Raw genomic sequence first — 12,414 nt, 5'->3', positions numbered from 1 at the left:
CACTCCAGACCCAACTCGTGGACTCGGCGGCGTGACGTCAGCACGTAAAAGCCTCACCCAATGTGTTTCGTGCACATGCACGTCATCAGGGGATCTGCCTAGGTCATTTTTTTGGGACCTTATCAGCACTTTTTAAGGATGGTTGCCACCTAGTGGTGATTACCTCTCATTACAAGTATTGTTTATTTATGTTCATTTTTTTGGTTTAATTTGATGATCATTAATTCCAGCATTTTATTTATGCATGCTATTATTTGTATGTAGGATTTTGCAGCGCTGCACTGTCACTTTTTTATATCTGCGTATAAGGTTGGCTCATTGCCTCACTTTGTGCTAGCTGCTTTTTTTGCTTGTTTGGAGCGCTCACTCATATTATTAATTTAATACACATGTTGCGTGCTGCCAATAGGTGTAAAAAAAAAAAAATATCAGCTGCCACACCCACAAACTGTGTTCCCACAATAATAATGGGAAATAATTAAATTAAGTGATTGCGCTGCTGCAGTATAATCGTACCCACATGAACAATATGTATATTATAAATCAATTTATGAAAAGAAGAAACATCTAAAAAAAAATAACAAATTACTAAAAAATGTATTAATATAAATGTGCCAAAAACAAAATCAATCTGTATACGGTAAAATATGTGGCTAAAGGTATAGAAAAACAAATTTAAGAGCCCCTAGTGTCTAATAAAGTGCTTATTTAGTGCATCTTCTGACAAAAGCTCCCTTGCAATGAATCCACTCCATGCTTCACCACAATACAGTGTTCCACCACCTAGTGAAAATGCTCGCTCACCTTGCTACTGGACCTGTATGTTATACAGGTCAAACAGGTCAACAACGCATGTAAGAGGGCATCCTCAACAAGATGTCATATTCCAGGGGATGATCCTCCTCGTATTTCCACCTCAGTAATTAAAGGGTCCTTAGGATGGGCATCAAAGTGTCGGTCCTCCACACCGTAATGTAAAGGGACACTGTGTTTTAAAGGGGACTGCATTGTCAAGGGGCGCTTTAAATGATTACAGTGCCCCTTTACAGTGCAGTCCCCTTTATATGACAGTGCCCCTAGCAATCACAGTCCCCCATCATAGTCCCCCTTGCGACCCCCCCCCCCCCGTTTCTCTCTAATCACAGTATCCCCTTTTAATCTTCTCTCACTGTGTAGATCTCCAGCTCCTCCTGACACCCTGCTCCCTTACATCAAAGTCCGCAAAGCCCCCCATACATTAAAGTCCACAGAGCCCCCCCTTACATCACAATCTACAGAGCCCCCCTTACAAAAGAGTCCACAGAGCCCCCCCTACATCAGAGTCAGCAGAGCCCCCCTTACATTAAAGTCCGCAGAGCCCCCCGTACATCAGAGTCCACAGAGCCCCCCTTACATCAGAGTCTGCACAGCCCCCCTTACATCAGAGTCTGCAAAGTGCCCCTAAGAGTTTGCAGAATTTATACTTAAACAGTAAGGGGGAAGCTCTGTGGACTGTAATGTAAAGGAGAACCCTGATTTAAGGGGGGCTCTGATGTAAAGGGGAACTGTGATGTGAGGAGAGTACTGGGTTATCGCGTCTACTATGTCTTTTTTTTTTTTTTTACCAGTAATGGCAGTGCGCTGCAATTTTTAGTGGGCTGGGACATTGCAGCGGACAGATCGGACCCCTAACTGACATTTTTGACACTTTTGGGGGGACCAGTGACATTTCTACAGTAATCAGTGCTAAAAAATATGCACTGTTACTGTAATAGTGACACTGTGGTTATGAGTAAGCGATCGTTTGTATCGTGAAACGCTTCAGAGTGCCTGTGATCCTTCTATATAGGATTGCATGTCTATATGGAAGGATCACAGGAGCTCTGTGATCATTCCAAAGTGAAGAACGGTCAGCTGTGTTTACAACAGCTGACCGTTCTCTCTCAGCAGGGAACGATCGCGGATGGCTGACGGAATCGGAGCCGCCAGCCCCGTGCATCGGAGTCCCCGCTGCGGAGTGGGGGCTTGCCCCCTAGCTGCAGGTGCGCGACCGACGTATACCAACGTCGGTTCGCGCAGGAGGGGCTGCCTGCCGCAGTAAAACTGCGGCGGGCGGTCCTTAAGTGGTTAAGGGGGCGTGACAAGGGGTGTGTCCTATGCCTACATACTTTTCCTAATAGGTGTCCCTCGTTCCCATCTAAAAAAAGTTGGGAGGTGTGCTACTCCCCTCCCCTATCTACAACCCTGGGTGACCTTAAAGTGGTATAAAACCCAAAATCAAAAATGTAATTTGTGCAGCTTACAAGTCATTAGATGTGGTGGCTGCATTTGTTTTCTCTCTCTGTTTTCACCTGGTGATCTAGCCAGTAACACACTTCCTGTATTACAGTGCCTACACTCTGGACAGCAGCATTGTCAGCCAGAGGGGAGGGAAGTATTAGGTTTTACTAGCAGATTTAGCTACACTAACAAATTGAAGGCAAACTCCAGATAATTATTATAATCAGTTACAGCAAACTGTTTTTATTTCTTTTGGAATAAAGATTTTACATAATCAAATAAAAGCTGATCATTGTAAGCACACCTGCTTGTGTTAAATGGTTGATTTAATCCCTGTAAACTGATACATCTGCTGGAGAGCTTATTTTTATGAAGAGCAACAGACTTACTGGCTGGATCACCAGATGAAAATAGACGAGAGAAAGCCTAAAAAAGAAAACACATGCAGCCATCACATCTATGGTAAACTGCAATATAATAAATGTTTGCTTTTGGGTTTAATACTGCTTTCATTACAACCTACTGCAGTTTTTTTTATTTTTATTGAGAGCTGGTTCACACCACAAAATGAACTCCAGATGCCTTTCTGCATGCGCATTTTAAACTCAATTTTGGTGCATTTTTTATGCGTTTCCAGATGCTTTTTTTCTATTTTTTTCTCAGGTATTTTTTTCCCACTGTACTGGGGACTGGTACATTTTTGATGCATTTTAATGCGTTCCAGTGCATTCCAGGGCATTGTTGATGCGTTTTACTGTGTTCCAGTACAGTCTAGTCCAGGAAAAATGCAGCATGTTCTACTCTTTTTCTGGAACTGGAACGCATGGGAACTGCAAGCGCTAATGTGAAATATGCCATTGGAAATATAACTTACTTTCCATGTGTTTTTTGATGCAGAAAAAAAAATGCACTGGACTGCATGTGGTATGAACCGGCCCTTAGACAGTTATCTTCATGTATCTGATTTATGGGTCCCTCTTAGTTTTACAGCATAGATCATTTTCAGCAGGAACTGGCTGAGATTCGAACCGGTAATGGGCAGGCTGAATGCAGGGCCGTCTTTAACACAGGGCAAAAGGGGCAGCTGCCCAGGTCCCAGCCATTGTTGTGGGGCACAAAGCAGCTGCCCCTTGAGCCCGCACTGCCCAAAAATAGTTGATAAGTGCATTTGGTAGGGCCCAAAAAAATATTTGCCCAGGGTCCAATCAATACTAAAGACGGTCCTGGCTGAATGTACCACGTTGAGACTGCTATCGCCGCTACCAATAATCCAGGGAGGTCAGTGGCTGGTGAGGCTCTGGCTAGTATCAGAACCAGATACACACAGGTTACATATTCACAAGTTACGTATTTGGTTCTCATTATGTAGCTAAACAAATGATATGTGAACCAAATCATACAAATAAGCAGAATAATAGAAATACATAAATAAGAATCCCCAAGTCCTCATTTACCTTTGAGAAAATCTTATTTGATGAAACGCGTCAGACAGGATTTTGCCTCAGACTGCTAGGACCATGCCAAAGACTGCCTGATCTGTGTGTCTTTTACATGCTGCCTAAGTTCCTGGATGTTTGTAAGTGTATCCCCTTATGTTTCTTAATAGATTTTTAAAGCGGAATTACACTATGTTTGCTTTGTTTTGGATTATTCCTTTTAATGTCGCTTGGGGAATGAGAATTTTTTCATCTTGCTACATTCATCCGGTGATCGCAAACTTGAACATCTGGGACTACAGCGTTCCGTGGAAGATTCACCTGTTATTCTATGAGCCCATCTGACCCATATGTCATTTTGGGTCCAGCTTTTTTGGTGAGCACATATATATTTTCACCCTGGAATCTTCATGCTTTTCATTTGGGATTCTTATTAATGTATTTATATTATTCTGCTTATTTGTTTGATTTGGTTCACATATCATTTGTTTAGTGCTGCACGTTTTTTTAAATTTATCAGTTTGTTCCTAGCTGCTATTTTTTTTTTTAGCGCAGTATATCACATTTTCCCATTTTAGCTAAATCTGTCCCATAGTTTGTAGACGCAATCATTTTTGCCCTAACCCAGTGGCGGCCCGTGCATAGGCGGCGCCAGAGCGCCGCCCCCCCCTAAAAAAAAAGAAAAAAAAATAGAAAAAAAAAAAGACAAAAATAACAAATAAAGTTTTGAAAAAACAAATCGTGTTCGCAGGCCTATGCGCTCGGCCTGGTGGCTATGGGGGGGGGGGGGGGTTTACGACCCAGAAGAGGGGGTCTCCAGCCTGGACCAATCATCATCCAGGACATCGCTGACTCGCAATGGGGGCGGTGCCGGTGCGTGCGTCAGTCACGCACCCTCACCGCCCGATCTCCTTCCCGCCGCCCGGACCGGAAGACAGAAGACTGAAGAGGAGGACGTCCACGGCGCTGCTCGTCTCGGTTCCCGGAATCCCGCCATCCCGCCGCCATCAGAAGGTAAGTGATTGAAGCCGAACCGTGTCCTCACCTGTACCATGCCTATGCCATCACCTGTGCCATCACCTGTGCCATGCCTATGCCATCACCTGTGCCATCACCTGTGCCATGCCTATGCCATCACCTGTGCCATGCCTATGCCATCACCTGTGCCATCACCTATGCCATCACCTGTGCCATCACCTGTGCCATGTCTATGCCATCACCTGCGCCATGCCTATGCCATCACCTGTGCCATGCCTATGCCATCACCTGTGCCATGCCTGTGCCATCACCTGTGCCATGCCTATGCCATCACCTGTGCCATCACCTGTGCCATGCCTATGCCATCACCTGTGCCATGCCTATGCCATCACCTGTGCCATCACCTGTGCCATGCCTATGCCATCACCTGTGCCATGCCTGTACCATCACCTGTGCCATCACCTGTGCCATGCCTATGCCATCACCTGTGCCATGCCTGTACCATCACCTGTGCCATGCCTATGCCATCACCTGTGCCATGCCTGTACCATCACCTGTGCCATCACCTGTGCCATCACCTGTGCCATGCCTATGCCATCACCTGTGCCATCACCTATGCCATCACCTGTGCCATCACCTGTGCCATGCCTATGCCATCACCTGTGCCATGTCTATGCCATCACCTATGCCATCACCTGTGCCGTGCCTATGCCATCACCTGTGACATGCCTATGCCGTCACCTGTGCCATCACCTGTGCCATGCCTATGCCATCACATGTGCCATGCCTATGCCATCACCTGTGCCATCACCTGTGCCATGCCTATGCCATCACCTGTGCCATGCCTATGCCATCACCTGTGCCATGCCTATGCCATCACCTGTGCCATCACCTGTGCCATGCCTATGCCATCACCTGTGCCATGCCTATACCATCACATGTGCCATGCCTATACCATCACCTGTGCCATGCCTGTACCATGACCTCAAAATATGTAGTAGAATATAAATTGGCCTAAAATGATGAAAAAAAATTAGATTTTTACATTTTTTTTATTGGGAATGTTATATAGCAGAATGTGAAAAATATTGTTTTTATTTTCAGATTTGTCGCCATTTTTGTGTTTATAGCACAAAAAATAAAAAATCACAGCGGTAATTATATACCACCAAAAGAAAGCACTTTTTGTGGGGAAAAAAGGACATTGATTTTATTTGGGTACAGCGTCGCATGACCGCGAAATTGTCCGTTAAAATAACGCAGTGCTGAATCGCAAAAGATGGCCTGGTCATTAAGGGGGTAAAACCTTCTGGCCCAGAAGTGGTTGACAAAAATATTTATAAATGCTGTCCCTTTAGACCCCGTTCACACTGGGGCGACCTGTCAGGCGACATGGTCTCCTGACAGGTCGCCGTAGGTCGCCTGCCATAGAGTAGCTGTGGACCCGTTCTAATAGGAGCGACACAAGTCGCTCCGACTTAGAAAAAGGGTCCGGAGCTTCTTTGGGGTGACCTAGAGCGACCTGCATTGACTTCAATGATATGAAGTCCATGCCGGCCGCTCCGAGGTCGCGGTGCGAGCTGCGCACCGCGACTTCACAGGTCGCCACCGAAAGTCGGGTCGCCCCAGTGTGAACGGGGTCTTAAGATGTTTCTCAGTCACCCTTTTTGTTGATGCTGGAAACAATATTACTAGCAAAAGATGACAAAAAAGAAATATAAGAGTAATATTCAGGAATAAACAAGTAAACAATAAAGGGTTCAGGGTAATTTACTAAAAGGTGAAATGCAGGAGAATTTAAAAGAAATGGTAAAACAGTGAAACAGTCCAACTAAAAATATATATATATATATATAATGTTTGGGGCTCCTGAGTAATTTTCTAGCAAAAAATTGATGATTTTTACATGTGTCAGAATTTGCCTGGGTGGTAAGTTGCTAATTACCAAAAGTGAGTAATATACTAACAATTATTATATATTGTTTTTAAGGTAATTTACTAAACTTTTCAAAAACTGTACTCAAGCAGGTGGCTTAACTGACAAATTACTGAAGTTTGAAGTTATAACTTCAAACCAGTAATTTCACAGTAAATAGATAAATAATAAATGATTATGTTGTAACATATAGCATAATAATATATTATTTTGCTTGATTAACCACTTCTGGACCGGAAGGATTTACCCCCTAAATGACCAGGCCATTTTTTGTGATTCGGCACAGCATTACTTTAACTGAAAATTGCGCGGTCGTGCGATACTGTACCCAAATAAAATTGATGTCCTTTTTCCCCACAAATAGAGCTTTCTTTTGGTGGTATTTGATCACAGTTTTATTTTTTGCAATATGAACAAAAAACAATTCTGAAAAAAAAAATATATATATTTTTCACTTTCTGCTATATAACATTCCCAATAAAAAAAAAAAAAAAAATTAAAAATCAATTTTTTTCATCATTTTAGGCCAATTTGTATTCTGCTACATATTTTTGGTAAAAAAAAAAATCCCAATAAGTGTATATTAATTGGTTTGTGCAAAAGTTATCGCATCTACAAACTACGTGAAAGATTTATGCCATTTTTATTTATTTATTTTACTAGTAATGGCAGCGATTAGCGATTTTTAGCGGGACTGCGACATTGCTGTGGACAGATCGGACCCCTAACTGACATTGTTGACACTTTTGGGGGTACCAGTGACATTACTGCAGTAATCAGTGCTAAAAATATGCACTGTTACTGTAATAATGACACTGGCAGGGAAGGGGTTAACATAGTGGGTGATTAAAGGGTTAAATGTGAGCCTAGGGGTGCTTTCTAACTGTGTGGGGGGTGGGCTTGCTGCATGAACACAAAGACCTGTGTTCCTAAATAAGAGGAACACAGGATCCCTGTGTACATTACTGACAGAACAGCGGTCTGCCGTGTTTACAATGGCAGACCGCCATTCTGTCTCCACGGGGAGCGATCGCGAGCGTTTGCCGCCGAACCCACTGATTGGCTTCCGCTGTGGCCAATGGGTGCATGCACCTCTGGTGGTGCGTGCTAGCAGTCCCGCAAAGCGATGTACAGGTACGCCGTTTTGTGGGACAGAGCTGACCTGCCGCAGTAAAACTGCGGCGGCTAGTCGGTAAGTGGTTAAAAAAAATACCTTTTCAGCAGCAGCAGATTCTCCCTCTTAACTGTGAGAAAAACATGGGATTAGGGGTAAACCTTATACCCATAAACCCATGTTTTTTCCTTATAGTTAAGGGCTGGGCTGGAAGGGAGCATTTTTCTTTTAGACACATGCCCCCTTCTATGACATTGCAGTGAGAGGAGAGCCTCCACTGCACCATTTTTATTGGATAGCTTGGACCAGTGGTGCTTTACAATTAGTCCAAGGCTCTGAGCTGTCCATTGAGCTCAGTGCCTCTGACAAGAAATCATCCTCTCAGTCTGCTGCAAACAGCGTGTGCCAGCTTGTATTTTAAATGGCAGCGCTTTATGTAGCTTCTGGCAGGCTGCGCAAGGAGCCCCGTATCTCAGGAACCAGAGGTGATAGGAGGAGACATTTTGACCAGTGGTGGGATAGGACTTTGGCTACCTACCCCCCAAAAAATGGGGTCTCTGTTACCCCAGGTCACCGAGCTACGACCCTTGATGCTCGATCATTTTTTTTTTTATGTTCATGCTCGGCCTCACCTGCCTCCCCTGACTACACATCCCTGCTACCTGGAGAAGAAAATTGCTGATCCACCTGTGGAATCGTCCAAATTTCTTTCCTGTAAAAAGGAATTTGCACCCTCTATGGCCGGCCTAATACAAACAAAATGTATTTTTAACACACAGCAGGAGCTGAAGGGCAATTTGCATCACAGCAGTAGCAAATGAAAAGTGGACACAATACTATACTACATAGATAATGGATGAAGCAATAGGAGGTAGTAAAGAGGAAGAAGAGAGGGGAAGAAGAGACCAATAGAAAGCAGCACATTCATTTGTTCTTTCAGCTGCCCACTAGAAGAATTTCATTCAAAATGTTTCCTTTTAAGAATGTTCCTTCAATTTTCCAATCATTAGGCTGGGTTCACATTGCCGCCACTTATCATGCGACTTGAGAGTTTTCCCACTTTCCGCAAACAGACATACCCGTACGTCGGCTCGGAGAAGTGGTTGTACCGGGATGATGCTTGCAGATGCAGGCACCGTTCTTTAGAGCCGGCGGTCGACTTCCAGGAGATAACAGCCAATGCTGTTGCTCGGGTTTCCCAACAGGAAACCCGAGCAACCAGCCGGCATGTTCCAGGTTGGAGTCCCAAACAAAGCCGATCGGGTCGCCGATGGAGTAACCTGGGAAACGACGTCACCACGTCACTTGCGGTTTACTCGGCTGCGAACGGCGCGGATTTTAAAAATCTGGCAGTATTCAAAAATGCAGATTTCGGCATTTTTAATACTTTGAAGTGCAGTGGAAGGGTTGGGGGTCTTTCAGACTCCTGATCCCTCCATAAAGAGTACCTGTCTTTGCCTATTACTGTTACTAGGGATGTTTACATACCTTGTGACAGCAATGAAAGTGATCAGATTTTTTTTTTTTAAAGTGTTAAAAATAAAAAATGTAATAAAACAAATATGAAAAAAAAAAAAAAAAAAAGTTTAAAGCGCCCCCGTTGCCATGAGCTTGTGAACAAAAGAAAACATATACGTGAGTTGAAAACAATGTTCCAACCACACATGTGAGGTATTGCCACGATAACTCTAAACCGGTCTAAACTGTGTCGCCTATGGAAATTTTTAAGTAACGTAGTTTGTCGCCATTCCATGAGTGTGTGCAATTTTAAACTATAACATGTTAGGTATCTATTTACTCGGCGTGACATCATCTTAAAACAATATACAGTACAAAATAATCGGGCTAACTTTACTGTTTCGTTGTTTTTTTTTAAATGTAATTTAGGTGAAATGTATTTTTTCCCAGAAAATTGCGTTTGAAAGACCGATGCACAAAAACCGCGTGACAAATAATATTGCAACGACCGCCATTTTATTTTTTACAGCCCATTCAGACTGGCGCGACATGACTTTGTGGGACGACCTGTGAAGTCGCGTTGCACAGCGTGGCACCACGACTTTGGCGCGACTTGCACGGACTTTATATAATTGAAGTCAATGCAAGTCGCCTCCAGGTCGCCCCAAAGTAGAACAGGACCCTTTTTCTAAGTCGGAGCGACTTGTGTCGCCCCTATTAGAACGAGTCCTGTACTACTCAATGGCGAGCAACCGACAGACGACCCTGACTTTGCTTAAAAAATAAATAAATAAATAAAAAAATAAATACATATATAAGCAACTAAGAAATTTTCTAGCAAAAAATACAGATTTTAACTTGTAAACAACATGTGTCAGAAATAGGCTTGGTCCTTGAGTGGTTAAAGTCGCATAACAAGTCGCACCTATTAACTGCAATGGAATCCTTCAGTGGGACTCAAGTCGAAGCAACTAAGTAAAAGTTTATTGCACTGCTTGGTGCAACTTCATCACAACTTGCATTGACTTCGTTATACTGACCGCCATGTTACTAGCATGTACTAGTATTAGTAGCACCACATCTACATCCCCTGTCAATAAGATGAAGAGGATACAGTATACAATGTATACATTTATACTTACTGCCACAGCTTTGTTGGGAAATCCAGTGCTGTATGTCAAGTGATGGGTGTCTTCACTGCTGCTACCTGCGACAATATGGTGACCACTATACTGACTTTAAGGGGGAAACCTCTAACCAGGAAAAGCTTCAGTTTGTGCAATAAAGGGAGGACCTTCCTAAAGCTGGATTTTGAAATTTCAGTGAGTAATGTAAGCATAAGCTTTTCTCACCAACATCAAATTAAATTGAATAAAACAACTTTTGGGTGGGGGGTTTAAAGTCCTGTTAACCACTTCAGCTCCGAAAGATTTACCCTCCTTCATGACCAGCCCATTTTTTTTGCGATTTGGCACTGCATTACGTTAACGGACAATTGCACGGTCATGCGATGCTGTACCCAAATAAAATGTTTGTTCTTTTTTTCCCCACAAATAGAGCTTTCTTTTGGTGGTATTTGATCACCTGTGCGATTTTTATTTTTTGTGCTATAAACAAAAAAAGACTGACAGTTTTGAAAAAAAAAAAACAATATTGTTTTACTTTCTGCTATAAAACATATCCAATAAAAAAATGTAAAAAATCTAAATTCTTCATCATTTTAGGCCAATATGTATTCTGCTACATATTTTTTGGTAAAAAAAAATCCCAAAAGGTGTTGATTGGTTTGCGCAAAAGTTTTCACGTCTACAAATTATGCTATAGTTTTATGGAATTTTTTGTTTTTTATTTAATTTTACTAATAATTAGCGGCGATCAGACATTTTTAGCGGGACGGCAACATTGCAGTGAACAAATCTGACACCAACTGACACTTTTTTGGGGACCAGTGACACAAATTCAGTGATCAGTGCTAAAAAAAATGCACTGTCATTGGATTAATGACACTGGCAGGGAAGGGGTTAACATCAGGGGCGATCAAAGGGTTAAATGTGTGCCTAGGGGAGTGTTTTCTAACTGTGGGCGAAGGGGCCTGTGAAATGATCATAGAGGTGTGCTCCTAAGGAGTACTTTATAACTGTGTGGAGGATGGGCTAACTGTAGGAAGACAGAGATATGTGTCCCTGCTTAGCAGAAACACAGGATCTCCAGCTTCCTCTCTAACAGAACGGCGATCTGCCTTGTTTACGTAGGCAGATCGCCGTTCTTCCTCTCCTCCAAAATATCGGCGGGTCCTGGTGTAAATAGCATCGGCCGGATCTGCTGATTGACTCCTGCTGTGTCCAATTACAGCGGGAGCGGGTCGCCAGGGGCAAGTGTGCGTGACCCAGACCACGAACCGACGTACAGGTACGTCGCTTTATGCAGGTGGGCCGCCCTGCCGCAGTATATGTGCATGGGGCAGTCTTTAAGTGGTTAAAGAGAAAACCAAAAATGTATTATATTGCAGCTTACCAATCAATGTGGTGGCTGAATTTGTTTTCTTTTGTATGTTTTTTCCCCCTCTATTTTCATGTGATCTGGCCAGTAACACACCTCCTGTATTAGTGTTCCACCATCATAGGGCTGACGGATGTGCCTGAGCACACCCTGATCACCCTGTGGGGTGCCAGTTCCTCCCGCTTCCTGACTCCCCCTTTCTGCTCCCTGCAGTGCTGCAAGCCTACCTCCTCTCTCACCCGCTGCTGCAGGGGAGGTTTCAGGACGGATGGATGAATGAACACAGTGAGTGATCTGTACCGATCGGTCCTGTGTTCATTCCTAACTGAAGCATAGTACACTATTTACTATGCTTCAGTTTGTGAATAAACAGGAAGCCGCTCAGCACAGAGCACTTCCTATTCATTAAGGCTTGGTTCACACTATTGCGATGCGGGAAGGCTGCGAATTCGCAGCCTGTTCCCGCATCGTACACGCACCCCCGGCAGTTCACACTGCCATATGCGATCCGCTGGGGGTGTCAATGTAATCTTAACGACACCCCCAGTTTGATCGCATATCGCAGTGCGATCGTGCAGTTCGCACAGGATCGGATCGCACAAGTGTGAACCGCTGTGCGATCCGATCCTGATGCGGCAGCAAAAATGCCTCCTGTGCGTCTTTGCTGCGGGTGCGGTGCGAATTTAGCCATACAAACTGTATGGCTAAACTCGCACCGCACAGCTGATCGCATG

At 43.8% G+C, this 12,414-nt stretch overlaps 1 protein-coding gene across 2 annotated transcripts in view; it reads right to left on the bottom strand.

The window, feature by feature from the left end:
• Positions 1-12,414, bottom strand: part of UNC13D (unc-13 homolog D) — a 162,921-nt gene that overhangs the window by 127,868 nt on the left and 22,639 nt on the right. Inside the window, exon 1 of one of the 2 annotated variants that reach the window (XM_082271701.1) lies at positions 10,324-10,395. The exons of the other annotated variant lie outside the window; for it this stretch is intronic. The gene's annotated coding sequence lies outside the window, so the exon portion shown is untranslated. Of the gene's footprint in view, positions 1-10,323; positions 10,396-12,414 lie in introns of those variants that run through there. 2 annotated transcript variants of the gene reach the window in all.

This window comes from Pelophylax lessonae, assembly GCF_965119305.1.
Source record: "Pelophylax lessonae genome assembly, chromosome: 11".
NCBI lineage: Eukaryota > Metazoa > Chordata > Amphibia > Anura > Ranidae > Pelophylax > Pelophylax lessonae.
The sequence above is the reverse complement of the archived record's forward strand: the minus strand, read 5'-3'. Positions and strand labels throughout refer to the sequence as shown.